Source organism: Saccostrea cucullata, unplaced genomic scaffold (assembly GCF_032062105.1).
Source record: "Saccostrea cucullata isolate Sc308-1 unplaced genomic scaffold, CSIRO_AGI_Scuc_v1 ctg7861, whole genome shotgun sequence".
NCBI lineage: Eukaryota > Metazoa > Mollusca > Bivalvia > Ostreida > Ostreidae > Saccostrea > Saccostrea cuccullata.
In genome coordinates this window covers 11,634-17,936 of record NW_026927171.1, presented here as the reverse complement: position 1 = coordinate 17,936, position 6,303 = coordinate 11,634, and the positions used below count along the sequence as shown (strand labels likewise).

The 6,303-nt window shown below is 35.6% G+C and overlaps 1 pseudogene; it reads right to left on the bottom strand.

The window, feature by feature from the left end:
• Positions 1–673: 673 nt before the first annotated feature.
• On the bottom strand, positions 674–5,397 carry LOC134273627 (uncharacterized; annotated as a pseudogene).
• Between the last annotated feature and the right edge of the window lie 906 nt (positions 5,398–6,303).

The window sequence follows — 6,303 nt, the reverse complement described above, 5'->3', positions numbered from 1 at the left end:
TTTCTTTTTAGCCTGATTTATACTTCCAGCCAGCAGACTTCCTGCAATATGCAATACTCTTTCTTTTACTTCACTGTTTTTGTACATTCTGTTTTTACGATTTTCGTTTTTTCAATGCCTTTATGGGGTAATGGAAAAGACAAACAACACGGCACTTATCTGTCAAATGTGAGAGGAACGTTATCTCGAAAACTCTCATCCCCAAGATAATTTAGAAAAAAACAAACACTTTGAAAATTATGAAAACAAGACTAATGAGACGAGTGATTTAGATATTCTCGAATTGATTTCGACAGATACACATTTTTCTGTAAAAGCAGATGATATAAACTATCCATATTGCATATTAAAAGCATCGAAAAATCCAGTTGTCTTGAGAAAATTTGTAAATGACAAGTGGGGAATGTCGTTTCCGGAAGGAAGCAAAGTTGTTCACGGATACTTTTATGGTTGTCAAAGTGAAAACCTTACAGAACAAAAATTAAGAAAATTATTCATTAATTCCCTTGTTATATTTCATATCAATTTTTAGTTACTACTATTAAATCCTATTTTTCAATATGATAATTACGATTTTGTTTCAACTTTAACCTGTTTTCATTACATTTACTTTTTTTCACCACTTTATGCTCTGTTTACATGAAATGGTTATTTACCTGGTCGAATGTCCCATTCAGATAACTGGGATGCATGACCATGTGTCAGACAGTGGCGTCTTGTGTGTATAGTTGGGCGGTTGGTCCAATGGGTATACGGATCGCACTAAATCGAAGAAGGACTCGAATAAATCAGGCTTCAACATTGACCTCCACATTATCTCTGAGACGTGTCCTTCAAACTGCATGATTTTGTCCTCGACATGCGATTGAAATGATCCTTGGCATGTTTCCATGCACCGTCCATGCGATTGGTATGCACCTCATTCTCCCTTCCAGTGCTAGTGTTCAAGTAACTCTTTTTAAATGCATACTGATGTATAACAGTGAAATGTTCATACCCTAAATCGTTAAGTGAACAGTACGCTGACCATCCGTCGCTGTATTTCGTGCCTTCACGTTCTACCTGTCTCTCGATTCTGGGAATGAGAGTGTCCTCTGACCTATCCCCTACTGGATAAAGAATCAGTGTTGCTTTCTCTCTCCACCATACCAAATATCATTATTTACAGGAAAAATTTTAAACTTGATTAAGGTCAGACGACACGTTCCTCAAATAAATGTTTTGTATTTTTTAGTATTACATAAATAAATATTCACATTTGTCATTCTCTATTGATTTCTATATTGTTTTAAAATTCTTTTTTTAAATATATAAGCACACCAAAAATTGTTTTATAGGCCATTAAGAAGATTACCCATAAGGGTTATAAGAAATATGACCCTGTGGTATCTTGTCCAAATGCCTGGTAAGGTACCCTTATTTTTTGTAAGGCAACTTGTTTAATGACCTTACTTTCAATGACAAATTCTTAGGAATTATTATATATTTTAGAGGAACGTGTCGTCTGACCTTAATATCGTTGTTGAGAACAGTAATAATTGCCATTTTTTTAAATTTTCAATGGACAAATTAATGAATTTAAAATTTGTAATATTTAAAAAAAAACAGTTATGTTTTGTTTTAAGGACAAACGCTACGTACATTACCTACTGATAATTTTCCAAGACATTTTAAATTTAAACTTGTAATATCTTTATATGTTCTTTGACAAAAAATCAGCATGTGTTACCAGGGGTATTGAAAAGATCTCATATTTAAAAAAAATTGCATTATTCAAATTAAAATAAATAAATATGTACAACAATTATAAAACAAAAATTCAAGATTTCTTTTCATCAAAAATTGTTTTAGAAGAGATGTACAAATCCATAGATAAACATTAAAAATATTGAACACAGGTCCTTCATTTAGTGGAACTCTTCAACTCTAGGGAAGAACACAAAAAAGTTCAAACTACGTTGCGTATGACCTTAATATAAATTACTTTTGAATATCTACATAATGAAGCATTATAATGTTTTTATATTAAGCTGATTTTACCTTTAGTCCCTTGTTTGGATCTCCCCTGTTATGTTTGACTATCCTCCCAAAAAGTGACTCGTCAATCTCGATGATTCCTGACGCTTTCTTCTTCTTGATAGTTATCTCAAAGTATTCTTTGAACAATTCCCTTATAAATGATGCCCAGTTTACACCTGTTGACTAGTAAGCTACTCCAGCTTATCTGGAACACTGGATCAATGAACACTTGTCAAGTTTTTTTTATGAATAATATAATATCTTGAATCATCAGGTTATTCTTTAATTCTACTTGACCTTGTGTGGTTTCTCTTATTTAAACATCTGTAGATTGTACCTCCAGGATTTCTGAGGATTTCAAAACCACGGTGCCGTCACGGGGCATAGAATGGTGTTCGCTTACAACATATGCATCTTAAACCATTCATACACCATTTCCCGCGGTTGCATGAAGAGTGTGAAGAAGTTCCATGGATTGGAAAAATCTTTAGGCACTATCTGCAGTATGCTACTCGTTTGTCTGTCTCTGAAATTCTTTCCATTTCTTCTAGATTCCTCCATTATGACTATGACGAGAAAGTAATTTTCTTGGAAAGAAACCCCTACTTAAAAACTACTCACCTTTCACGTGAATTTAATACCAGTACCACCCAATGATTTGTCGATTCCTCCAATGATAGAGAGGTGTTTTCAAAATTTGTACCCAGGGGCACTTGCACTTTTTAAACTTACAAAATCACTTAACCTTAAATTCCCTAATTGCATTTAAGAAAATACTTTTAACTCTCATTAGTATTCTGAAGTGCGTAACATTACACAGGAATAAAAAAAAATTAAATGTAATTATTGAAATTAGTGAATTCTTCATTTTCTCATGTGTTTTGGAATGTAATGTCTGACTCCAGATTTGCTGGAATAGCTCCCAATATTGATACTTGCGTATGAATTGATTGATTGATTCACCTGCAACAGTGTCTCTCTTCATTTCTCATCTTGTTCAGAGTAAATCAACTTCTTCCGAGTTAACCTCCCAATTTTATGCAGTGCAATGGTACCATGAGAAAAATTTGTTTCCAAACCCGTGTTCTGACAAACTTGTAAAAATAACGTTTGAGGGAGCCATACGAACTCTTACAAAATCTTCAGTCAATAAGAAACAACCGATTACATCTAATATTATTTTCAAAGTTTTTAATCTAAGAAGTAATTTGTCAGATTTATCTGATTTGCGTATTAGATTACTCTTTGTGCTTGGATATGCAGGATTTTTAAGGGCCGGAGAGCTGTGTAACATCAAAAGATCGGATATTACTTTTGTTAAACTCACATGGAGATTGAACTTAGAAGCTCTAAGACAGATATATACAGAAGGGGGAACATTGTACACATTGGTGTATAAAACCATGAGGTTTCGGTTTGTCAACGTGTTTAAGATCATGATCAGCAAATCACAATTCCCCGGGTCTTCCTGTCTAACAGAATAATAACCTCGAATGTATTAGGTATGCATTATGACATCCCCATGCTCCTCACCGCCTTTACCCAAACTTTGAAATAATTTAGGAAAGACTTTTTAAATTTGTGGACTTATGAGTTTAATTTTATTGAATGTAAAGCTATTTCCTAAAATACATATTATGGAAGGGACTTTCAACTCCGTCTTTCTTTCATAAATAAAAACTTCATGTTGTTTGAATATTAATATCCGGTAATGTTTTTAAATACCTAATTGTTGTTTTCTGACCTAGCTGTGACAAAATAGAACGAGATAATGCAAATTTCAAAATTCTTCATCGGCGAATGACAGAAAAGTTGTAAAATTCCTGTGAGGGTTATGATCTTCTTATCACTAAAAGGTGTTTGTCTTGACAAAGAGCCAAGATTATTCTGTTAAGATCAAGGTCACCGACAGAAGAATATTTTCTTTACTACGCTATGAATTATGAAATGAAAATCATTGGAGGCTCTTACTTGATATATCGATTCAATGAATGTTCAGAAAAGAAATTTGACTGAACATATCCAGTCTTTTGATGGAGTCAATGTTACTGACAGTGAAACTTTAAATTCTCAACCGTATTTACCAGTGAAACATTGCTTATAAAATGCAGTGTGGGGCATGACCTTGACTCAAGTTCAAGGTCACTAAAGATGAGATATTTTGGGTGGACGTATGGACTAAAAAAATATCTAAAAATATACGTAAACATTTCCAATCGGTAACACACAGATGATGTATTTTTATGATAGAGTTGCTTTTCTCAAGGTCTTTTCAAAAAGTCAAGGTCATGCACATAACTTTCCTTTACAGTCGCTTTCCTGGCGAAACATTGTAAGTTGATTCCTAAACAAGCCTTTAAGTTGCTTACTTATAAAACTTTAGAATGGTTTGACCTAGACTCAAGGTTACGTCTTCCTTTCCGCAGCTCCAACGGAAGACCTAAGTGTGTAGTGCAGATTAGACGGGTCTAGGGGATAGCTTGGTCAATTCATTTCATATAACCCCCTAGATACGGGGTGTTTACACTGTGTATACATTTTACCATACGCTGCTTCTACGATTCATAACGCTGCTACTACTATTTTGGCAACAACTCAAGAATGTCATTATGACGTCACGCTTTCATTCACAGTCTAGACGGTCTAGCCAGCCAGCCAGTTCAAACTGGATTTCCTTAAAACAATAACAAATAACAAAAGACCAAAGCAAAAGAACACAGCAATTTTATTCAGAATGAAAATACATCAATTTACTTTTTTCTTCTTCTGTGCCTTATCGGTCATCAGGGGTAGTTTCCTCTTGGGTTCCTGAGGCCTTTTCTCCAGATTTTGTATTTCTTTGACAAATTGTTGATCCTCCTCATTCTCTGTACACTGATTAGCCCAATGACCAGATTTTCCACACTTGTAGCACGAATCCTGTTTTTTTCGGGGACAATCTGGGGCCCAATGTCCTAACTCTTTACAGATGAAGCATGGATCCGTCTGTCTGGTTTTCTTAGTCTCTCCTGATCCCCCTTCTTTTTTCTGGTAAGTGCTTCCTCCTTTCATTTTGGTGATGTAAATTTTCAGATGATTCAGCTGGTTTTGAACATCACTCACCTTGTTGTTCATATCATTCATCTTGTTGTCAAGACAAGACAGCCTGTTGTCAATTCCGTCCAGAGTGGTATTTAAGTGGTTTTCAACATCACTCAACTTGTTATTCATCTTGTTTTCCAGAGCGGATAGCATGTTGTCAATTCCTTCCAGAGTAGTGTTTAAAATGCTCATATCTTCTTTATTCATGTATCCTTGAAAACTATAGGGGGCTCCTACATATTCTTCAGGTGTAACATAGCTGGGGTTGTCTGGAGTATTCATCATTGCTTCTGCCATAATATTTTTTCACCTCTGTCAAGTTCTAAATGTCAAGCAAGACTGATCGTCAAATCCCAGCTCCGCTTTATATACCAATCTGTTGCAACATCTTTTTTCTACCTGTTGCATCATCTTTTATTTACCTGTAGCATCACCTGTAAGGGCGTGTGCAAAAAATACCTTTTTACCTACGTTTTATACGGAGGGGTATAAATGAGAAGAAAAGTCTGATCCTTTCTTCACAATCGACTATCATGTCAACCCTGATACACACTCACTCTCTGATTTTAAATGGGTATGATTGTTTAGTACGATGGGCACAAAACCAGCAAGAATCTCTACCCCCGGAGGCAGTACAAGTATTTCAGGAAGCGAGCACATCATGGAAACCCTTCAGGATTTGTGGTTACAATGCCTAGCCTTATCACATCATGCGTCGACCATGGGGAGACTAGCTACCATACATTGTCTATGTCGACTTATGAAAACAATTCTGCCCGAGCAATGGTACGGACTGAACCTGCCCCGTTATTTCGGAAAGCCTTACAGTTTCATGACCCATCCCCAAGCGGCCAAAGTTATTTTACTGTGGCAGGACGTAGATGCCATGGAGAAAGTATGTATTCAATACAGAATGAAATACCTGGAAATTTCACACAGGCTAGGAAATCAGTGACTTTTAATACCCGCCTCAATCAAATCTACGAATTACCCTCCGAAGACCGGAGAAGTCCCTGGATGGCCCAGAGCAGATCCAATACCATTTCGGAGGAGAATTCGACAGTTAAAACATTGTTAGTTTTTTAAGAAATAAATTAGAAAAAAAAATACTACATCAGTGTTGTTATTGTATGACGTCACATATACACTCGGGTTCGGCCTTTCCCCACTTCAATTTTGCTTTGTCACTGTGATGGGGCTTTT